Here is a 24,384-nt window from a genome sequence, read left to right on the forward strand (position 1 = left end):
CTCTGGGGACCGTTCACTTCCTGGGGTGTCTTTCCCCAGGTTGGTTGTTGCGGGGGGGGGAATCGTTGCGGTTCACTGGCATAGCGCAGCTAACCCAGGAAATCCAGCAGGGTAGGATGGGAGGGGTCTACGAACAAGCAGCACGATTACCTGGAATGGCAACGTGGCCTGAAAACCACAGCAACTCAGTACAAGAGGGATGTTTAATATGCTTCCATTGGCTCCCATGGCACAGCCACTATCATGAAGCTCGATATGGAGGCGGTGGTGTCTGCAGAGACTACAGGTCCCAGCGTGCAATGCTCCAGCCTGTTCTGATTGGAGGCCACTCCAGATCAGGTCAAGGTGGAGCCTGGCCTGCTGGGAGGTGTAGTCCTGGAGCCCTGCACCTTCTTATTCAAAAGGAGGGTGGCTGCAATTTTTTTTTTTTAAAAATGCAAATTAGCACTGACGCTTGGGCTCCTAGCAACCACTCTGGTCACTGGGTGGGTGCCCCCAGATCAGGATAAGTGTCCAGAGGATCTAAGACGCACTAATGCTTCCCTGGTGGAAACCCCAGTAGACTCCATTTATGTAAGTGTGGGAACAGTCCTGCTATTGTGGGGAACTTTCCTGGCTTCTGCATACCCCAGTGAAGTGGGCTAGTGAAAGGATCTGAGTCCTCGCTCCCACTTCCTTTACCCAGTGGCCTCCCTGCCCTTGAGGACTCCCCTTCCCCTCTCCTGTCTGGCAGAGTCCTTGTAACCCCAATAAGGCTGGGCCCAGGATTCCTGGGGGCTCAACCCCCAACCCTGCTGCAGTCACCTAGGATGGGCTAGGGTGTCCCCACTCCAGGGTACTCTCTCTGCATTGGGCACATCTCTGACCCACTGATCATTACATACAAGTTAGAGCAAATGCAAGTTGTTAATCAACAATTAATTTTAAAAAGAATAAGGGGAAATGGGAAAGGTTAAAGGAAAGACATCAGCCCGCTCTGTGGCAGGGAACTTCACAAACAGTGTCTCTGGGATGTCAGGGCAGTTCACAGTCTGTTCATTGTAAGTCCCAGGCCTTCTTCTCAGGCCCTGGCTGTGCTGCAGGATGCTGTGGGTTGGACACTCGCTCTGGTGGTGGCCACACGCGCTCAGGCTCTAGGTGGCAGGGCCCTTCTTCCCAGCGTTGCCCCTGCCCTGTCGGGGTTACCAATCCCCCCCCGAGTCTGGCCTGCAGAGCCTCCTGGCTGAGGCGTCTCCCTGTGCTGGGCCCGCTGCCCAGGGTCCCCCCTTGCTCTCCCCAGCTGCTCACCACACCTGGCCCCGGACTGCTCCAGCCCCAGCGCCACCCTGCCTCAGCACAGCTGCTGCTCTGTCTCCAGCTCCCTGGGCTGCTTCTCTGGCCCCTCCGGCTCTGGTTGCTGCAGCTCTGCTCCCAGGGCAAGTCTGCTCTCTCTGGGCTGTGCCTCTGGCTTTGGGGCTGTAGCTCTGCTCCCAGCACAGGGTCTGCTCTCTCTGGATCTGGCCCAGCTCTGCTCCCCAGCTCAGCTCTCTCCTTAGCTTGGCCCCACTCTGTCTCACCCAGGCAATTCGAGCTCACATGGAGGACGGGACCTTCCTGACTCCCTGATTAGCCTGCTCTGTCATTCAGGTTGCCCTGGAGCATTGGCTTCTCCCCATTGTTTCTGGGGACTGTCAGTTTCAGGGTCCTGATTTCCCCATCGACTCTTCCCCCTTTTAGTACTGGGAGCTAGCAACTAAAACACCCCCACTGAATGTTAGTAAGGGGGCAACAGTCCCCTTATATTTAGCAGGTCCGTCATGGCCACAGCATCTCTGATTTCACTGGTGTTCCAGTAGGCTCAGGAACCGACAGATGATTGCACCGTTGCCTACCCAAACCGGTGGACCTCTGCTGTCTAGAATCTACCTGGCTGGCTGGATCCCATTGCAATTGTTCACTTGGAGTGTCTGGCTGGGACTTGGAACAGCTCTGCAGCGAGACCACCTCATTCTCCTGACGTTTCACCCTCTCTTGGTCCTCTCTGCTGGCCTCCAGAGGTTGCGTCTGACAGGCCTTGGGGTAGGTGGGAGCGCGGAGCAGCAGAGATGTTGGCACAGGTCTCCTTGTTGCTACTGTTGCCTCCTCCTGAAGGAGGAGAATTTGACAGGCATATCGGGGAGTCTGCTAGCGATGGTGGAGAGGAAAGGAGATCCTGGGGTAGCCTCACGAGGCTCACTGGGCAGGTGGGATGGAGCATTTTGTGCCTGTACACCCAGTGGTCCCCAAACCTTTTACCTCATGCACCCTCTTATCCTGTCCGTGCTCATACCGCCCCCCCTTTCCCTCCCGAGCTTGGAGTGGGGCTGTGGCTCGGGGGGGGGTGCAGACAGAGGTAACGGGGCAGAGGCTGGGGCCACAGCTCGGGGTGGAGCTAGGACCAGAGCGGAGGTCAGGGGCCAAGGCTAGCAGCCAGGGCTCTGGGCGCGGAGTCAGCAGCTGTGGCCAAGAGCGGCGCCCTGGGCGTGGGGTCAGCAGCCGGGACCCCAGGCGTGGGGCCAGTGGCTGGGAGCAGATCCCTGGGCGTGGGGCCAAGAGCGGAGCTCTGGGTGCAGGGCCGGCAGCTGGGACTCTGGGTGTGGGGCTGGCAGCTGGGAGCAGATCCCCAGACATGGGGCTGGGAGTGGAGCTGAGTGGTTCTGCCTCCCGTGGGGGCTGGCCTGGGCCCCAGCTGCACCCCCTGAATGTTCCTCTGTGCCCCCCTGGGGGGGGGTACACTCCACAGATTGGGCACCTCTGCTGTACATTGTTGCCAAGGGAGATTAAGAACGTGGACTGGTTGAAATCAGTGTAGTAGCACTGACTTCAATGGAGTTCATGCCAGTCGAGGATCTGTCTAGGAGATTCTAGAAGTCCTCCTTTGGGGCATGAAAAGGGCATTTATGTTTGAACAATCTTTGAAGAGATCAGATGCAAAATCCCAGCCTCCTCTGGTGAGTGGGCCATAAAGTGCCCGCTGAAGGATAAAGAGTGACTCATCAAACACCGCTTCCGGAGTGGGGTTCCTTGTGTTTTCAGGTGTCCAGTTGGGAGACACTTCAGGCCTGATCCTCAAGGGCCTTGTACACCTATACCTTCAGTGACAGTTAATGGGAGGTGTGGGTACTCAGCACTTCAGATTGTCAGGCTCAAGGGGTCTTAAAGCTGGGCCTCCAAACCCTGAGGCACCCAGAACTGACTGGGAAAAGATGGCGCTAAGCTCCTAACCAGGAAAGACTCTGTTGTCAGTCCCAGAACATGAAGGCAGGCCAAGGCGTGGCTACCAGGACTGTCATCTTGTACTCAGTTCCAAGGCTGCAGCGCAGACTGGGTTTATTTGGCTATGGGTTCATAGAATCATAGAATCATAGAATATCAGGGTTGGAAGGGACCCCAGAAGGTCATCTAGTCCAACCCCCTGCTCAAAGCAGGACCAAGTCCCAGTTAAATCATCCTAGCCAGGGCTTTGTCAAGCCTAACCTTAAAAACCTCTAAGGAAGGAGATTCTACCACCTCCCTAGGTAACGCATTCCAGTGTTTCACCACCCTCTTAGTGAAAAAGTTTTTCCTAATATCCAATCTAAACCTCCCCCATTGCAACTTGAGACCATTACTCCTCGTTCTGTCATCTGCTACCATTGAGAACAGTCTAGAGCCATCCTCTTTGAAACCCCCTTTCAGGTAGTTGAAAGCAGCTATCAAATCCCCCCTCATTCTTCTCTTCTGCAGACTAAACAATCCCAGCTCCCTCAGCCTCTCCTCATAAGTCATGTGCTCTAGACCCCTAATCATTTTTGTTGCCCTTCGCTGTACTCTTTCCAATTTATCCACATCCTTCTTGTAGTGTGGGGCCCAAAACTGGACACAGTACTCCAGATGAGGCCTCACCAGTGTCGAATAGAGGGGAACGATCACGTCCCTCGATCTGCTCGCTATGCCCCTACTTATACATCCCAAAATGCCATTGGCCTTCTTGGCAACAAGGGCACACTGCTGACTCATATCCAGCTTCTCGTCCACTGTCACCCCTAGGTCCTTTTCCGCAGAACTGCTGCCGAGCCATTCGGTCCCTAGTCTGTAGCGGTGCATTGGATTCTTCCATCCTAAGTGCAGGACCCTGCACTTATCCTTATTGAACCTCATTAGATTTCTTTTGGCCCAATCTTCCAATTTGTCTAGGTCCTTCTGTATCCTATCCCTCCCCTCCAGCGTATCTACCACTCCTCCCAGTTTAGTATCATCCGCAAATTTGCTGAGAGTGCAATCCACACCATCCTCCAGATCATTTATGAAGATATTGAACAAAACGGGCCCCAGGACCGACCCCTGGAGCACTCCACTTGACACCGGCTGCCAACTAGACATGGAGCCATTGATCACTACCCGTTGAGCCCGACAATCTAGCCAGCTTTCTACCCACCTTATAGTGCATTCATCCAGCCCATACTTCCTTAACTTGCTGACAAGAATGCTGTGGGAGACCGTGTCAAAAGCTTTGCTAAAGTCAAGAAACAATACATCCACTGCTTTCCCTTCATCCACAGAACCAGTAATCTCATCATAAAAGGCGATTAGATTAGTCAGGCATGACCTTCCCTTGGTGAATCCATGCTGACTGTTCCTGATCACTTTCCTCTCCTCTAAGTGCTTCAGGATTGATTCTTTGAGGACCTGCTCCATGATTTTTCCAGGGACTGAGGTGAGGCTGACCGGCCTTTAGTTCCCATGATCCTCCTTCTTCCCTTTTTAAAGATGGGCACTACATTAGCCTTTTTCCAGTCATCCGGGACTTCCCCCGTTCGCCACGAGTTTTCAAAGATAATGGCCAAGGGCTCTGCAATCACAGCCGCCAATTCCCTCAGCACTCTCGGATGCAATTCGTCCGGCCCCATGGACTTGTGCACGTCCAGCTTTTCTAAATAGTCCCTAACCACCTCTATCTCTACAGAGGGCTGGCCATCTCTTCCCCATTTTGTGATGCCCAGCACAGCAGTCTGGGAGCTGACCTTGTTAGTGAAAACAGAGGCAAAAAAAGCATTGAGTACATTAGCTTTTTCCACATCCTCTGTCACTAGCTTGCCTCCCGCATTCAGTAAGGGGCCCACACTTTCCTTGGCTTTCTTCTTGTTGCCAACATACCTGAAGAAACCCTTCTTGTTACTCTTGACATCTCTTGCTAGCTGCAGCTCCAGGTGCGATTTGGCCCTCCTGATATCTTTCCTACATGCCCGAGCAATATTTTTATACTCTTCCCTGGTCATATGTCCAACCTTCTACTCTCCCCCTAGTTGGCTCCCCTAGCACTTGCACCAGGAAATTGTCCCCTACGCTTTCCAAAAACTTCCTGGATTGTCTATGCACCGCTGTATTGCTCTCCCAGCAGATATCAGGAAAATTAAAGTCACCCATGAGAATCAGGGCATGCGATCTAGTAGCTTCCGTGAGTTGCCGGAAGAAAGCCTCATCCACCTCATCCCCCTGGTCCGGTGGTCTATAGCAGACTCCCACCATGACATCACTCTTGTTGCACACACTTCTAAACTTAATCCAGAGACACTCAGGTTTTTCCACAGTTTCGTACCGGAGCTCTGAGCAGTCATACTGCTCCCTTACATACAGTGCTACTCCCCCACCTTTTCTGCCCTGCCTGTCCTTCCTGAACAGTTTATAACCATCCATGACTGTACTCCAGTCATGTGAGTTATCCCACCAAGTCTCTGTTATTCCAATCACGTCATAATTCCTTGACATCACCAGGACCTCCAGTTCTCCCTGCTTGTTTCCAAGGCTTTGTGCATTTGTATATAAGCACTTGAGATAACCTGTTGATCGCCCCTCATTCCCAGTATGAGGCAGGAGCCCTCCCCTCACAGACATTCCTGCCTGTGCTTCCTCCCGGTATCCCGCTTTCCCACTTACCTCAGGGCTTTGGTCTCCTTCCCCCGGTGAACCTAGTTTAAAGCCCTCCTCACTAGGTTAGCCAGCCTGCTGGCAAAGATGTTCTTCCCTCTCTTCGTAAGATGGAGCCCGTCTCTGCCCAGCACTCCTCCTTCATGGAACACCATCCCATGGTCAAAGAATCCAAAGCCTTCTCTCCGACACCACCTGCGTAGCCATTCGTTGACCTCCACGATTCGACGGTCCCTACCCAGGCCTTTTCCTTCCACGGGGAGGATGGACGAGAACACCACTTGTGCCTCCAACTCCTTTATCCTTCTTCCCAGAGCCACGTAGTCCGCAGTGATCCGCTCAAGGTCATTCTTGGCAGTATCATTGGTGCCCACGTGGAGAAGCAGGAAGGGGTAGCGATCCGAGGGCTTGATGAGTCTCGGCAGTCCCTGGTCTGGGGTTGGTTCTGCCCAGAAGGTTGTAGGTGCTTTTTTATTTTTTTTTCCCCCCTCTGGTTTCCCACAGGGTTTATCAGCTGTGTCCCCAGCCTGAGCACCCAGACAAGCAGCAGCAGAAATGCCACCTCCTTCGGAGTCGAGAGCAAACTGGGAGGAAATTCCATGCAAAGGGAGGATGGTGCACAGCGCTGTCCTGCTGATGCTCACGGAGGGCCTCCGCTGAGCTGCGTTGTCTGTCCCCACAATGCCCTTTCTCAGGGCTCCTGCACAGCCTGCTTCATCCCGTCGGCACCTCATGACAGCGTTCATTTGGGGAGGTGAGAACGTGACTGTGCTGTTCAGACAAGGACTCTCTTCTGGAAAGGAAGGAAAAAGAGGGCTGAGGGTTACAGAGGCTGATCAAGCCAGGTCAGGAGAAGAAAGAGACCCAAGCAACCTCCTGTGGGAGACCCACTCAAGGGGAAACGTGGCTATAAAGCGCAAAGTCCACCTAGCTGCATTAGCTGCCCTTTCTATGCTGGCTGCTGTGTCAGCTGAGCATTTACGGTGTCCCGTTGGAGGCTCTTGTGTTGACTCTCCCCGACTTTGCTGGAGTCTTACAGTGGGGGTACTGACTCCTGCTGATTGGCTGTGGTAGGCACTGGGCGGGGCCTGTTAACTCCGCCTTGTATATAAGAGAGTTGAGCCTGGCTCTTGGGTCACTCAGAAGCAGGGTCTGGCACAGGGAGGTCTCTGTAGGGATAGCCATGCTTTGACTGAGGTTAGTATTTTAATTGTTTCAGTTACCACTGGCCAACACATGGGAAGGGGGTGAATTGGGACTAAAGACAGCGTGTGCTGATTCTGTTCAGGGCAGGGTGGAAAAGGCACCTGCTAACACGAGGCACTTACAATATACCCATCACCAGGGTGTCTAGGAACCTGGAACACATCAGGAAGAGCATCATTTTGGTCCACAAATTTAAGCCACCTCCCCTGCTTGCTTGTCCTTTTTCTTTTATTCCATTTCCCCTCTGTTTTCTGTATCCTTTTTAAACAGCGCAATGCTCTAAATGCACATGCATTAGAAAGTTTTGCAAGAATTTTTGTGGTCAGAAATTCATGTATTTGCATTGGGAAATCTTGATTCTAAGAAAAGCAAAAAGAAAAGGAGTACTTGCGGTACCTTAGAGACTAACAAATTTATTAGAGCATAAGCTTTCGTGAACTACAGCTCACTTCATCGGATGCATCCGATGAAGTGAGCTGTAGTTCACGAAAGCTTATGCTCTAATAAATTTGTTAGTCTCTAAGGTGCCACAAGTACTCCTTTTCTTTTTGCAAATACAGACTAACATGGCTGCTACTCTGAAACCTTGATTCTAAGAGTTACATTCATACAGTCCTGTATGCCCAAGAGTCCAAACAAAGCTGACAAACCTATTTTGAGTGGTGAAGTCTTCTGAGAGACAGCTGCACTCTGAGGCTTCTCCAAAAAAATCGGAAGACTTTTGATTAGTGAGTAAATGAATGATCAGCCAACAAAAAAAAGAGACCAAATTTACTAAATAACCAATGCATGAGGAAGTCTCCGCTCAGCTCTGTGCACTCCACATTTCTGATCAGGTCTCTATTCTCTTTGGACTCATGGGTGCAATTTAGAATCTGTGTGGTGAATTTCCCACCTTTAAATGTTTGTGGTAAATCTTCTTTTGGAACAGGGATTAGTACAATTTAGACGCATTACAAATATTTGTGACGAGTGCTTTTTAAAAAAACGAGGAGTCTAACATGGCTACCCCTCTGGTACTTGACACCATCCGAGTGATTTTAAGTTTCTCGGCCTTTGGAATGCAAGAAATTTCAGCAAAAAGCAACTATTATTAAACGTATTCCTGAGTGCGGATATCCCCAGACTCCCCCTTTTTGAGAACTCTGCGGAAGTCAAAGACTGAGGACCAGATTCCTCTCTCAGAGCAGTCACTATAAATCTGGGATGACTCCACTAAAGATTCCAGATTTAGACTCATGGAAGTGAAATCAGAATTTGGCCCAGAGATCACACTGTGCACCCTCATAGAGTGTTTGCAAATGTCAGCCCAGCCCAGCCCTGCCCAGATGCTGACTGTTCTGCCATACACTCCAGCTAGTCTGCTGCCCAGATTTGACTTGCCTTGGGTGGCTGGGTACTGTGGGCAAACTGAATTCCCTGAAATCAATGTACCAGTCTGAGTTTCTAATGTTATGGATAGGGCCCTCCCAAATTCATGGTCCATTTTGGTCAATTTCATGGTCATAGGATTTTAAAAACCTGAAATTTCACAGTTTCATAATTGTAGGGGTCCTGACTCCAAAAGGAGTTGTGCGGGGGGAGGTCACAAGATTAGTGTAGGGGGGTTGCGGTTCTGCTACCCTTTCTTCTGCACTGTTGCTGGTGGCAACGTGGCCTTCAGAGCTGGGCAGCTGGAGAGCGGCAGCTGCTGACTGGGAGCCCAGCTCTGAAGGCAGAGCCGCCGCCAGCTCCAGCACAGAAGTAAGGGTGGCCTGGTATGGTATTGCCCCCCCTTACTTCTGTGCTGCTGCCTGCAGAGCTGGGCCCTCAGATAGCTGCTGCCACTCTCCAGCCATCCAGCTCTGAAGGCAGCAGTGCAGAATAAGGATGGCATGGTATGGTGTTGCCACTCTTCTGTGCTGCTGCTGGGGGGTGCTGCCTTCAGAGCTGGGCGTCTGGTCAAGATTCGCTGCTCTCCAGCTGCCTGGCTCTGAAAGCAGTGCAGAAGTGAGGGTGGCAATAGCATGACCACCCTAAAATAACCTTGTGACCCCCCCCCCCCGCAGCTCCCTTTTGGGTCAGGACCCCCAGTTTGAGAAATACTGGTCTTCCCCCATGAACTCTGGTCTTTTGAGTGCTTTTACCCTACTATACAGATTTCACAGCAGGAGACCAGACTGCATGGTCCGTGATGCGCTTTTCATGGCCATAAATTTGATAGGGCTTTCGTTATGGATGATGCCCAGCAAGATTTGCCCCACATTCATTCTTTCCCAGTGTGCTGAGCTGCATTTCAAGTGTGTAAAAGTCAGTGAACCCCTTGGGGTAGAGGCCTGGCAGAGTGGGGTTCCATTCCCAGCTCTGCCTCTGACTTGCTGTGTGACTTTGGCCAAATCACTTTCCCCGTTCCGTGACTCAGTTTCCCCATCTTCAAAATGGGGATAGTAATACCTGAAAGGAGTGTGGTGAGGCTTAATTCGTTAGTGTTTGTAAAGTGCTTTGATAGTCTCAGATGGAAAAGGGCAGGGAAGAGAAAAGTATTAGCATTTGAATAGGGTGCCTCTGATGAAGCCAGGTGTAAACACGAGCTATGGCGCATCCTCGGGGGAGGGTGGGGTGTTGTGTTGCTGTACATGGAATTGCTCTCTGCAATAGGAGAAGCATGGATGCTGTGATATCGTTGCATGCCAGAAGCCGTGTGTGGCTGGTAAATAATCACACTCTTCTTTTGCGCTTCATGTTAGTGCATTTTCAACACAGGGCCAAATTTTGCTCTTGCTCCCCGATCCAATTCCCCCTGTATTGACGGTGTTGCATTGGTGTCACTCAGAGCAGCCTGCGGCGCTAATATCTGACATTTATGTACAGTGGCTACTGCCTTTCACCTCATTTGTGGGCTTGAGACTGTATGGGTGAGGGAGTGTGTGAGATGGTGTGCTTGTATTTTTGGGTGGGAGGCTGTGGGGTGGATTTGGGGTGATGCTGTGCATGGTTGTGACAGGCGTGGGAGAGTGTTTGTGAGCTGGTGTGCGTGTGTGTGTGCGGAGATGCTTGTGTGAGAATGTGCGCTGTGGTGTGTGTGCGTGTATGTTTGTGTGAGAACACATACTCTGTGTGTGTGTGTGTGTGTGTGTGTGTCCCAAACCCAGATGGGAGGGCGGTCTCTCAGGAAGCTGCTGGAAGTCAGGGTCTTTGATGATGACAACACCACGTCTCGGTGAAGCACCCTTGTTTGCGATCGGTGACGGCTGTGAATGCTGCGTGCTGTGCACGGGGAAGTGCCCAGGCAGGGTTCGCTCCCTTCCCTGCCCTGCTCCCCCAGGCATGGCTGGGTGGTGGGTCTGGGCAGCAGGGAAGCAGCGGGAGGGGAAGCCAAGGCAGAGAGAGGGCGACGGGGGCGGCTGACAGCTTGACACACGTTTGCCAGCACAGCGCAGAGGCCCGTACGGTAATTACGAAGCCCTGTCAGGAGCGAGCTGGTGACAGGGACCTTGTTATGTGGCAGCTTCGCAGCGTTATGAGCCTCTGCCATGCTGCCTGCAAGACACAACACACACACAACTCATTAGGCAAAAGAATCCCGTCCAGCAACAGGCGGGGGGACTAGCGCCAGCCGCCCCGCACGGGCAAAGCACAGCGTATACGCAGCCCCCCAACACTCACCCAGCCACTGTGAAGTACCACCCACCCAGATACAATATACCCCCCTGGACCCAGACGCTGTACAGTACAATCCCCATCCAGACATTGTACTGTGTACACCCCCGCACCCAAACACTTCAAGTACTCCCCAGCATCCCATCCAGACACTGTACAGTATACATCCCCCAAACGCAGACACTGTACAATACAATCCCCATCCAACTATTGTACAGTAAAGCCCCTCGCACCCAAACTCTGTACAGTACTCCCCAAAACCCCCATCCAGAGACAGTGCAGTGTGCTTCCATCCAGACACTATACAGTATACACCCCCCTCACGCAAACATTGTACATCCTCCAATCAGACATTGTAAACTACACTTCCATCCAGACACTGTACAGTATACATCCCCCACACAAACACTGTACATCCCCCAGTGCCCATTCAGATATTGTACAGTATGCACACCCCATATTCTAATGCTGTACTCAACATCCCCCACAAATACTGTGCAGTACCTCCCCCACCCCAATGTTATACAGTACAAACATCCCCATTGTACAGTATAGACACACTCCAACACTCCCCCAGCACTATATGGTGTGCACCCACCCAACTCCAGTACAGTATGTCCACTCACCCCAACCCCCCCAAGCACTGTACAGTGTGCACGTGCACACACACACAAGCCTGATTCCCAAACCAGCACAAGCCTCCTCACACAGGCAAACGCTCAGTGTATATGCAGTCCCACAACAACCACCCAGATGCTCTCCAGAAGATGCACACGGACCCCTCTGACCGGTATGTACCTCCACCTCTCACACACCACTACCCCCATGTGCGGTATGGTATCACCCCATCCCCAAACACACACACAAACTCAGATAGGTGTATGCTTCACTCACCTAGGCACATTATGAACTCTGATGGACATTAAATCGTGCCAGCACAAGCATTCAAAAATAACGAGTCGGGCGCTGAAAAATTATGTTTGGCGTCAAAATAATGGCATGTCATCGGCTTCAGTTCTCATGTCATCACCTGACTCCTGGGACAAGGGGTTTAAGAAAACCCCCCCACAATCAGGAGACTTGTGATTAAAATCACCAGCGAGCACCACATGAGGTCCTAATAATGTACAGTATCCTAACAACCAGGTTCTAATGATCTTTCCAATCTGTCCCTCTGGAAGCATTTCCAAGCTGCTGACCATTGTCCATTAAGAACATAAGAACAGCCACACTGGGTCAGACCAAAGGTCCATGTAGCCCAGTGGCCTGTGCCAGGTGCCCCAGAGGGAATGAACAGAACAGGGAATCATCAAGTGATCCATCCCCTGTCGCTCATTCCCAGCTTCTGGCAAACACAGGCTAGAGACACCATCCCTGCCCATCCTGGCTAATAGCCATTGATGGACCTATCCTCCATGAATTTATCTAGTTCTTTTTTGAAGCCTATTATAGTCTTGGCCTTCACAACATCCTCTGGCAAGGAATTCCACAGGTTGAGTGTGCGTTTTGTGAAAAAAATACTTCCTTTTGTTTGTTTTAAACCTGCTGTATATTAATTTTGTTTGGTGACCCTAGTTCTTGTGTTATGAGAAAGAGTAAATAATACTTCTTTATTTACATTCTCCACACCTCTGTCATATATATCCCCCTTAGTCGTCTCTTTCCCAAGCTGAAAAGTCCCAATCTTATTAATCTCTCCTCATACGGAAGCCGTTCCATACCCCTAATCATTTTTGTTGTCCATTTCTGAACCTTTTCCAATTCCAATAAATCTTTTTTGAGATGGGGCGATCACATCTGCACGCAGTATTCAAGATGTGGGTGTACCATGGATTTATATCAAGGCAATAGGATATTATCTATCCCTTTCTTAATGATTCCTAACATTCTGTTCGCTTTTTTGACTGCTGCTGCATATTGAATGGATGTTTTCAGAGAACTGTCCACAATGACGCCAAGATTTCTCTCTGGAGTGGTAATAGCTAATTTAGACCCCATCCTTTTATATGTATAGTTGGGATTATGTTTTGCAATGCGCATTACTTTGCATTTATCATCATTGAATTTCATCTGCCATTTTGTTGCCCAGTCACCCAGTTTTGTGAGATCCTTTTGTAGCTCTTCGCAGTCTGCTTTGGCTTAACTATCTTGAGTGGTTTTGTATCATCTGCAAATTTTTCCACCTCTTTCTGCCTCTCCATTGGGCAGAACTGGACAGGACGCGCACACGCTCCCAGCACACAGACACCCAAATACAGTATGGGGCAGGGAGTATCATCCGTGTCTATAATGGAGGTGTCGGCTATTCACTATTAACCTCTAGTCCAGAGGTTTCCAAACTGTGGGATGTACCTCCCTAGGGGGGTGCGTAGGAACGTTTGAGGGGGTGCGGCGGGGCAGGACTCCCATGGTGGTGCAGGGAGGGAACACCACCCAGTCCTGCTCTGCTCCAAGCTGTGCTCTGGCCCTGCTCCCAGCCTCAGCCCCTGACTGTGGTCCAGATGCAGGTCTGCACCTGATCCTGGCTCCAGGTCTGCCTCCATCTGCGGCCCCAGCCTTGGCCCCCTTACCCCTGGCGGTATTCCTGGCTCCGGAAGGAGGGGGGTGCAGACAGAGGTAAGGGGGGGGGCGCGAGACCCAACCCTGAAAGTTTGGGGACCACTGCTCTAGTCCTTAACACTGCTTCCCATCCTGTCCTCGCCCACACTGGAGAAATGTACCATGCCCTATAGCCCGTGTCCCCTTTGTGACCAGCTAGGCCCTCTTTACGTCTCCCCCCAGCAGGGCCCAGATCCTAAAGCACCATCTGGACTGCAGCAGGGTGAACCGTGATGGTGCCTTAGTTGCCCCAGCCATAGGCCTTTCCGTGCGGACTAGCCAAGACCGATCAGCTAGCTCTCCTGCAACGCACCGTGACCTTGTCGCCGGCAGCTGTCACCGCGACCACAGGGCTGGAGCCCTTTGCCCTCACTCACGCATCCAGGTCCATGGGGGGTCGCCTGCTGAGCCCCACCCTCTCTTCTCAGAGCCTGGGGTTCTCTGCTCAGTGCCCCGATTCCACCTGTGGCCCCCATCTGTTTGGCCCACACATTTGGCTGACCCTGGTTTCTTTTTTGGCCCCTGCCCTCTTGCGAGAGGGCGGCCATTGTTGTTCCCGAGGGCGGGAAGCCATTTTGGTGCCCTCCCTGCCATCATCAGAGGTTAGTTAGGCTGGTGAGTGCCACCAGCAGGGTGTGGTGGGGGGTGTGGGCCGCAGAGCCTAATGCCCAGTGTAGACATGGTCTAAGCCTACCCCACTGAGTGAGGACGAATCTCGGCTTCAGCGGGATGGGACAGCAGGGGTTGTCCCAGCTGGAGTCAGGAGATCTAGCCCAGCTCTTCCCACCCATCGCATCCCGATGCTGCCCTCCAGCCAATGCAAGCTGGACACTTCCCCTCCTTGCTGGAGTTGCGACTGGTTCTGGGGAAGGCCCGGTCTGCCAGGCAGCACCCAGACTGCGTCACAGCCAACGGTGGGAATACTTCATACTGGGGGCATAACAGGCACTTGAGTCATTATATTAATGGGGACAGGAATGATAATACAAGCCTTTGTCTAAGGAGCCCATTACGAGCTGAACGTCTCTCGCTCGCTCGCTTCCCTTTGAGAACTCTATTGATTTAATTTCCTGGACGAGCCAAAAAGCCCAATAAAGGAAATTGTTCAATAATGAAAAATAGACAATTGGACTCCATTAAGTGGCAGAGTCGGCGGTGGATCTGAGCACATTAACGGTAGCCACCTCCCTGCCTCTGTTTGCAGCTGCGGGGAAAACCGGGCTGGGGAGGGGTAGTTCCAGGACATTCGGTCCCAGCTTTGGGGTTGCCACCTGTTTTCCCAGGCCAGTCCTGATTCTGGCAAGGCCGGTCTATGCCCACCGTGAGGGAAATGCATCCTGAAATATCTTCAGGGTGGGTGCAGCAGCACTGTGGTTGTTGGGCCGTAGTGGGATCTGTGCAACATCCCATGGCATGGAAAGCACGGAGTAGTGTGTTGCGGTGGGAGGGTGGAGCATCATGTCACTGCAGGGCCGTGCGGCGTACTGGGACCACACAACGCTGCCATGCACATGGGACAGTGCAGCGCAATGGGTACATTGCATTGCAATGGCTCTCGATGTAATCTGGATCGCAGCAGAACCAGGGATGCTGCATTGCAGGGAGACCATACCTTTGCGAGGAGCCTATGCAACGTCCCGTCGCAGCGGGGCCATGCAGTGTGGCACCCTGGCAGGACCACGCAGCGCTGCGGGCACTGCAACTGGCCTGTGCGACCTCTCATTGTGGCAGGGTAAAGAAACGGCACATTGCAGTGGGGACATGCAGTGGTGCACTGCAGCAAGATCAGCCAGTGTCCCACTGCAACAGGATAGCTAGATCGATCAACCTCCTGATTTCCAAAGGACTGCCCCATGGGAGTGGTCAGTATATTACTGATGTCCCTCCGGCAATGAGTGGGCTAGCGGACACTCCAGCAGCACCTGATCCGCCTTTGGCTCTTTAGCACTTGCTCCCCGTCTGGTGGGGCAGGCCTGTTCATACCAAGTTGGAATCTGATACCCTTTGTCCCCTAATGAACCTGTAGCTGCTGTAGCTATCCCTGGCTCCCTGCTGTGAGTTCCCCACTCCGGGCAGTGTAAATGGATCTCTCTGCTCCCTGGGGCTTTTGACCTTTCCTAGCACAGTCCGTGCTGGGCAGCCTGTACCTCCAGGAATTCTGAGATGGATACAGCCCATCGGGGTGGGGGGAGCTCTCGGGAGCAAAAAGAACAGCGTTTCCCCTGTATGTTGTGTCGAACCCGGTTCAGATAGACAGGACGTGGCCAAGGCATTTGACGTAGCGCTCAGCTGATAAAAAATACAGCAAAAGCCCTGTGGAGATGCGACACTGGAATGTTTTTTTCCTGCCTGCGGTGTGCACGGAAGACCCCGGTTTGTTATTGCAGGGCTGCTCCTGCGGCTTGGGCAGCACTGAGCTCTATGCCCTGATTTATGACTGTGGGGCTGGCTTGTGAGAATCGGGCTCCCCCTAGGTGCTTGTTGCTGAAGGCTGCTCTTGAGTGCTGTCCGGGTTGTTCAGGCAGGGCTTCTGCTGGATGCTGGTGGGTTTGTGTTGGCCAGGTGGCTGGCTCCCGGTGCCGGCTGGTTTGCTGTGGAAGAGTGTTATCGGTGGAAGGAAGTTTGTTGGGGAAGGGTTGTTCTGAGCACCAGCTGGGTGGTTGTGGCAGGGTCGCTCACAGGTGCTAGACTTGTTTTCTTCCCCGCACCAAAGTGGTTGTTTCTGAGGAATAAAGGACTTGCCCACCATTGCCAAAGAGAAACAGAAGCAAGGAGCGGAACCGTATTGGGTCTAGTTGTGATGGTGGGCGGGGGAAGTCACATGCCCGCTGTGGAGGGTGAGAAGAGAGCCGCTGGGGCTGTGTATTGTGTCTCTGTACTGTGCATACCCCTCTTCTCCTAGACACTGTGTGCTGACAGACACCCCCAAACAACCCCGGCAACTCAGGGCCCCGAGCTCTGGCTCTCACCAGGGAGCCCACCAGCCTGTGATTTCCTGGCTTGGCTGCAGTGGCATGAAGGGGATAAAAAGCCAAGCAGAGCTGGATGTATCTGGCTGGTGCCCTTGCAGGGGTGGTGGCCAGCTGTTTCTCACTGCCTCCGGGTGCGCCAAGCATTCAGGTGACGCCGTTTGGCACTGTCTAGCCCTTTGTTAAGTCTGTGAGCTTACCCGAATGGTGCCACCAGCCCCCATATATGGCAATCTGACACCTTTCACCAGCATTAACGGCACAGAGCCATGATGTTAGGGGTAAGAAATGCCCTCTTCCCCCCCCGCCCACGGCTGCCCCACACTGGGTTGGCAGATCATCTTTCTTCTCCTGCCCCCTACTGGGCACTTCTCCAACACAATCTTTCCCTGAACAGCCTAAGGACTTTGCGAAGGTCCTTATCCCTCTTGCATAGATGGGGAAACTGAGGCACAGAGCCAGGAAGTGACTTGCCTAAAGGTCCTAAAATGAGCTAGTGACAGTGTCCAGAACAGAATCCAGGTCTCTCAACTCCCAGTTGGCTGCACTAACCAGTAAACCACACTGCCTTTCTATTATTCTAGCTTTTCATGCGGGCCCCAATCCTGCACTCTGCTCACTCACAAGAAGTCTTGCCTTCTGTGACTGGTCCCATTGATTTTGAAGGGGCTATTCCCACGAATAAGGAGATTTACTTGCATGAGTAAGATTTGAAAAATTAGCCCCTTTGTTCCTAGAATGAGTGTGCTTTGCCCTGGACTGCAAATACTCTAACGTGGGGCTAAGGAAACTTGTCAAAGTTTGGCAACCTTTCAGATGAACTCTTGTGTTTGCAAAATTGGTTTGAGTTGGTGACCCTTTCCTCTATGATTTCAATTCCAGAGGAGAGGGGATTCCCTTAAAGCGACAGAGCAAAGGAGAAATGTCTGGTGTTTAGATGTTGCATGATGGAGTCAAATATCCATACGAGCTAAAGGGGACATGGCTGAGCATTGGTCTGGGGAGAGCAACACCTTGGAGTTTTCTAAGGGAGAGAATGTTGAAGTCTTGCAGCTTATGGGGGGAGGGATAGCTCAGTGGTTTGAGCATTGGCTGGCTAAATCCAGGGTTGTGAGTTCAATTCTTGAGGGGGCCATTTAGGGATCTGGGGCAAAAATTGGGGATTGGTCCTGCTTTGAGCAGGGGGACTAGATGACCTCCTGAGGTCCCTTCCAACCCTGATATTCTATGATTCTTATATGTTAGAGGCTGTGTGTGGGGCAGGTATGGATATGAAAAGGTGTGTGTGGTGTGCAGAGGGCTGTGTTTGTGCAAAAGTCAGACTGCACTGTGTGGGCATCTTTCTGCACAGGTTGAAATGTGTTTGTGTGGATATGGGTGTGCTTGGTTGTAGGCCTGAGGGTGGTGTGTGCACATGGGTGTTTGACATGTGATTCTGTGTGTATTCGGGGACACTGGTATGTCTGTGGGAATAGTGGATGTTATAGGTGGGAGGTGTTTGTGTGTATGTGACTGGGTGTGTTTGTGTTTGTAAGCCTGGGCAGTGTGTGTATGTGTCACCACATTTGTATTTTTTGTGAGGTGTGAGTGACTGCATCCTATTGTGTGCACAGTGGGGATGATTTGTGTGTGAGACTGTGTGTTTTAGTTGTGTGGGTGTGTCTGTGTGATGAGGATGTGCATAGGAACTACTTGTGTGTGTCTGTGTGCCTCTCTGAGAGTAGTGTCCATGTGTCCATGTTAGGGGGTTGTCTGTGTGTCAGCCTGTGGCATTTGTGTCTATATGTATGGGGCTGTATGTTCTGTTTGTGTGTGGTGTCTATGGTGTGTGTCTGCACTCTGTGCATGTGTTGTGTGTATGTCTGGTGTGTGAGGTGTTATGTCTGGTGTTTATGGTGTGTGTGTGTGTGCTCATTATGTATCTATGGTATATGTGTGTGTGTGTGCATGCTCTGTGTGTATCTGTGGTGTGTGCACGCTGTATCTGTGGTGAGTGTGTGTGCACATTCAATGTGTTTCTGTGGTGTGTGTGCATGCTCTGTGTGTATCTATGGTGTGTGTGTGTGTGTGCGCGCTCTGTGTGTATCTATGGTGTGTGTGTGTGTGTGCGCTCTGTGTGTATCTATGGTGTGTGTGTGTGTGTGCGCTCTGTGTGTATCTATGGTGTGTGTGTGTGTGTGCGCTCTGTGTGTATCTATGGTGTGTGTGTGTGCATGCTGTGTGTGTATCTATGGTGTGTGTGTGCGCTCTCTGTGTGTGAATCTATGGGGGGTGTTCATGTGCACCGTGTGTGTGTGTGTGTGCCCGTGCACGCGCATGTGCTGGAGGCCTGTAGTGGGTCGCTGCCCTGGGGAACGGAGCAGGTGGCTAGTGCTGAGAGATGTCAAAGAGCCACCAAGGACAAGATCCTTTTTCACCCAGGCTGGGGGCGCTGCAGGGAGCGCCTCCCTGTGAGGGAATGATGGGGCCTCCCAGACAGAGACAGGCCTGCCCCCTGGAGTGACACCTCCTTGTCCCCCATCCCGCATCAAGCCAAGCCCGGAGCCCCAAAGGGTTTGGTCTCTTCCTTGCCGAGAAGCAGCCGAGCGATGGGGAAATGAGGTCCCCTAGGCCCGTATCAGACAGTGGGCCTGATTCTGTGGAACGCTGAGTGCTCTCAGCTCCCAGTGCAGTCAGGGGACGTTGACGGGGCTCAGCACCTTGCAGGATTGGGCCCATTAACATGAGAGGGGCTGGGTATGTTGGCAGGCTTGGTCTGGGTCCAGGTCACTGCTTCACAGCAAATCCGGTTTCCCAGATCCAGCCCCTGCTCCCTGCTTCCCATTCAATTGGACATCTTCTGGTCCACAACATAGGTTATAAAGCCAGCAGGGACCACTGGGATCATCAGCGATTTTTAAATCCAGATGGGATGTTTTCCTAAAAGTTCTGGGAAGTTTCGGTTCAGAAGGAGCTTCCTGCTAAGGGGATGGGGAGTGTGTTAGACCTTCCTCTGTTAGAAGGAAAAGGCCATTATTAAAATTTTGTTCCTCGTGTAGATACTTACAGAGAGTGATCAAGTCACCCCTTAACCTTCCCTTTGTTAAGCAAATAAATTGAGCTCCTTGTGTCTATCACTATAAGGCAGGTTTCTAATCCTTTAATTATTCTCATAGCTCTTCTCTGAACCTTCTCCAGTTTATCAGGATGTGCCATATTAATTTTATATCATTCTATTTTTTAATCAAAACGTTGTCAAATGCCTGTAAGTTGAAAGCCTTACTATATCAACACTATACCTTTATCAACCAAACTTGTAATCCCATAAAAATATTAAGTTAGTTTGACAGGATCTATTTTCCATAAACCCATGTTGAGTGGCATTAATTATATACCCTCCTTTAATTCTTTATTAATTGAGTCCCATATCAGCCAGTCCATTGTCTTGTCCCGGATCTACGCCAGGCTGACAGGTCTATAATTACCCAGGTCGTTCCATTTAGCTCTTTTAAATATTGGCACAACATTAGCTTTCTTCCAGTCTTCTAGAACTTTCCTAGTATTCCAAGCCTTATTGAAAATCAATGTTAACAGTCCAGCGAGCTCCTCAGTCAGCTCTTTTAAAACTCTTGGATATAAATTATCTTGGACCTACTGATTTAAAAATGTCTCACTTTAGAAGCTGCTGTTTAACATCCTCTTGAGATACTAATGGAATGGAAAGAGTGTTGTTATGATAATACTACCTCATCTGTTTTTTTTCCCCAGATACAGAACAAAAATACTTATTCAACACATCTACCTTTCTGCATTATTATCAATAATTCTACCATTTCCATCTAGTAATGGACCAATACCGTTGTTAGGATTCTTTTTTTTCTTAATATACTTAAAGAACTCCTCCTCATTGCCCTAAATTCTGCTAGCCATAGATTTGTCTTTGTCCCTTTACTTCCCTTATCAATTTTCTACAGTTCCTAGCTTCTGATTTACATTTCATTACTGTCAACTTCCCCTTTCTTCCATTTCTTATATTTTTTTATTTTTATAGCTGACTTTGCTTCATCTCTAAATCAGGTTTTTTTTTTTTAACCAATACGGCTTTCTTGTTCAGTTGTAGGATTGTGGCTTTTGGGGCATCTAGTAAAGTGTTCTTAAACAATTCCCAATTATCATTCCCCTTTTTCTGATTAAATTCTTCCTCCCAGCAAATCTGGCTCATAATTGTTTTCAGCTTTGTGACACTGGCTTTTTTAAAGCATCAGGTATATATATTACTGGTCTGGACTTTATTCTGTTTTCACATTATAAATGCGATCAAGTCATGATCACTTGTACCTAAGCTACCATTAATTGTTAGTTCTGTGATCAGTTCCTCTTTATCTGTGAAGACAAGGTCTGATATCAAATTCCCCCATGTTGGATGCAACAGTTTCTGAGTTAGGAAATTGTCTTCTCTAATGTTTAGAAATTCCAAGGATGTTGGAGGCAGGGGGAAAAGCCAGGGATTGAGGAAGTTGATAAGTGTGGAGTGCAAGGGTGTGGATGGAAGGAGGTGGATAGGAGCTGGAGGGATAGGACGGGATAGTGGGTGGATAGGAGCAGAGAGGGACAGGAAGATCCTGGGGACACAGGTGTAGGAGAGTCTATAACCACTAGAGAACACTCCTCTCCAGAATCTGGAATTGAACCCAGGAGTTCTGAGTTTCTTCTTCTGTCAGCAAACATCTGTGAAACCCTTGGCCAAAGGATGCATGTCTCATCTGCCTCCAATAGCTGGTCCACACAGAACATAACAGCCTTCTACCACTACTAGCTCAAGCGTTAAAGATCTGTACTATGGATTTAAAGGTCCAGGCCCTGCTAATGACCCAAGCTGGGGGTCAATGTGGTTCCACATGATGGAATTTCTGTTTTCCAGTTTTTGTTTCAAAAACTTAAAATTACATAAAAATCCCTATGTTAAAAGAACACTGGAGTTTAGGGTTGCCAACTTTCCAATCGCACAAAACTGAAGCCCCACCCCTTCCCGAGGCCCTGCCCACACTCACTCCATCGCCTCTCCCTCCATTGCTTGCTCTTCCCCACCCTCACTGACTTTCACTGGACTAGGGCAGCGGGTTGGGTGCAGGAGGGGGTGAAGGCTCTGGCTGGGGGGTGCTGTCTCTGGGATGGGGCCAGAAATGAGGGGTTCAGGGTGAGGAAGGGGGCTCTGGGATGGGTGCAGGAGGGGGTGAGGGCTCCAGCTGGGCGTGTGGGCTCTGGGGTGGGGCTGGGGATGAGGGATTTGGGGAGCAGGAGGAGGCTCTGGGCTGGAGCTGAGGGGTTCAGAGTGCAGGAGGGGGTTCTGACCTGGGGCAAGGGGTTCGGGGTGCAGTTGGGCATGTGGGGTGTGAGGTCTAGGAGGGAGTTAGGGTGCGGGAGGGAGTTCCAACCCTGGGCAGAGGGTTCGGGGTGTGGGCTCTGGTTGGGCGGCGCTTACCTCAGGCGGCTCCCAGTGAGCTCCCTGCCTGCCTGCCTGCCCTGGCTCTGCACTGCTTCTGGAAGCGGTCAGCATGTCCAGCCCCTAGGCAGAGGTGTGGCCAGGTGGCTCTGCGTGTTGCGTGCTGCCCGTGTCCGCAGGCGCCATCTTTGCAGCTCTCATTGGCCATGCTTCCCAGGCAATGGGAACTGAGGAGGTGGCGCTCAGGGTGGGGTCAGTGCCCAGAGCTTCTCTGATTGCACCTGCGCCTAGGAGCCGGACATGCTGGTCGCTTCCAGAAGCTGCATGGAGCCAGGGCAGGCAGGGAGCCTGCCTTAGCCATGCTGTGCCACCAATTGGACTTTTAACAGCCCAGTCAGCAGTGCTGACCGGAGCCGCCAGGGTTCCTTTTCAACCGGGCGTTCCAATTGAAAACCGGATGCCTGGTAACCCTAACGGGGGTTGCAAAATCAAGCACTCAAAAGTAGATCTAGATGAATAATTAAGGAGGCCAAAACAAAAATTGTTTTGTGTCAACCCGAAACAAAAAAGTTTCAATTTTTTTCAGCGCACTTTAAAAGGAAACAAACAAAGCCAACCAAAAACCAAACCGACCAATCAAAACCAAACCGACCAACCAAAACCAAACCGACCAACCAACCAAAACCAAAAAAACCCAAATTCATTTTGGATAAAGCTACATTTTTAAAAAAATCTCAAACCAGTGCTCTTCTCAGAACTGGTGGGGCCTCATCTGGAGGCCTGTGACCTCCAGTTTTGGGCACCATTTTTTAGGAAAGCTGTGATAAATTGGAGAGAGTCCAGAGGAGAGCAACAGAAATGAGAAAAGCTTTAGAAAGTCTGCCCTATGGTTAAAAACAACCAGGCATGCTTAGTCATGAGAAAAGAAGACTTGTTAACAGTTTTCAAATATGTTCAGGGCTGTTATAAAGAGGACAGTGATCAATTGTGCTCCATCACCACTGCAGATAGGACAAGAAGTGATAGGCTTAATCCGCAGCAAGGGAGATTTAGGTTAGATATTAGGAAAACCTTTCTAACTCTCAGGGTAGTTACGCTCTGGAATAGGCTTCCAAGTGAGGTTGTGGAATCACTGTTATTGCAGGTCTTTAAGAACAGGTTAGACAAACACCTGTCAGAGATGAGCTAGGTTTACTTGGTCCTGCCCCGGCACAGGGGGCTGGACTTGATGACCTCTCAAGGTCCCTTCCAGCTCGACATTTCTGTGATTCAATGATTTTATTGACTTGGGTTTTTTTTAAGTTTTTAATGTTTTTAAAAATAAGCTTGAAGTAAAATTCTAAACAAAGAGTCATTTAGAATAAAAAAATCAAGGGTTTTGTTTCCAAATTGGGAAAATGAAATGTTCCATTGTTTCAGAATTTGTATTAATTCTTTTCAACCTAACTCGCTGGGTGAAGGTGACTTGAATTTGCAAAACATTTCGATCAGCCCAAGTTTACAATTTGCAGTGAAAAAACGTTTAGTCTGAAAAACGTTAGCCAGCACCACTCCAAAGCCAGGCAACGACAGAGTTAAGGGTGCCCGTGCAGCCTTCACTCGGCCCTTGTGTGTATGCATTATGACACAGGCTTTAATTACATGATCACATACTGGCTGTTTCCACCGCGCCCTTGCCTCACGCAGTGTACACAATGGACTGTGCTCTGGGTTGTGTAGTGAGGAAGGCTGTTGGCTGTCGGACATCTCCCTCGTTGGTTGCAGAAGCTAGAAGGTGTGTGGTGGGTGAGGTGGGGGATTGCAGGAAGAGAAAGGGTGGACTTATGGTTAAGGCAGCTAAATGCTGCCCTGGAGAACTGGATTCTATCCCTGCCTCTGCCACAGAGCTCCTATGGGAAGCTGGGCAGGTCACATCGGCCAAACGGTTCACAAACTGTGTTCCTCACAGGGGTGCTGGAATGGGGGGGCCAGGGCACTTCTTCAGCTCCTAGTTCCTCATTTTTGTGGTAACCATCAGGGGACACCTAGTGCAGACGGGCTGAGCACTCCCGGGGCAGCTGAAGTCCGGGGGACTGTGTGTTGAACAGATGCCATGCTCTAAAGATGCTGCAGAGTCTGGAAACATTCAGGTCTAGATGTCGTAGGTTGGGCACCCAAAATCAGTGGACACTATTGATATGTTTGGCCTTAATCTCCCTGGGCCTTAGTTCTCCATCTGTAAAATAATACTGCCAGATTTCCCAGGTGTGTTGTGAGGCTAAATTCATTAATGGTCAGGAAGCCCAGCGATCCCAGGGGGAGAGCACCACAGAAATGCCCAGGAGGCAGGGGCGCTGGAACAGTGCGGGCCAAGGGGGTCACGGTCCTCCCACTTTTGAAAGTGGATGGGACTGGCCCGTCCACTTTTCCCCATGGGCCCGGCCCCCTGCCCCTCCTCTTCCTGGCCAGGCTGGAAGCCGGAGTCCCGCCCGGGGTGCCCAGGCAGCTGTGGGGAGCCGCAGACACTCCACCTGCCTGGGGTGAGGGGACCTGAGAGCAGCCCCTGGCCTGTACCTGCCCAGGGTAGGTGGAGGCGGGTCCCCACAGCTTCCCCCCATGGCTCTGACCCGACCCGGCTCTAGCTTC

At 51.0% G+C, this 24,384-nt stretch overlaps 1 long non-coding RNA gene across 1 annotated transcript; it reads left to right on the top strand.

Annotated features, from left to right (window-relative positions):
• The first annotated feature begins 406 nt into the window (after positions 1–406).
• On the top strand, positions 407–7,518 carry LOC119851901. Its single transcript, XR_005291449.2, has 3 exons — positions 407–573; positions 1,836–2,036; positions 6,430–7,518. It is a non-coding gene; the product is annotated as an uncharacterized LOC119851901 (long non-coding RNA).
• The last annotated feature ends 16,866 nt before the right edge of the window (positions 7,519–24,384 follow it).

The sequence above is a fragment of the Dermochelys coriacea genome, chromosome 2, assembly GCF_009764565.3.
Source record: "Dermochelys coriacea isolate rDerCor1 chromosome 2, rDerCor1.pri.v4, whole genome shotgun sequence".
NCBI lineage: Eukaryota > Metazoa > Chordata > Testudines > Dermochelyidae > Dermochelys > Dermochelys coriacea.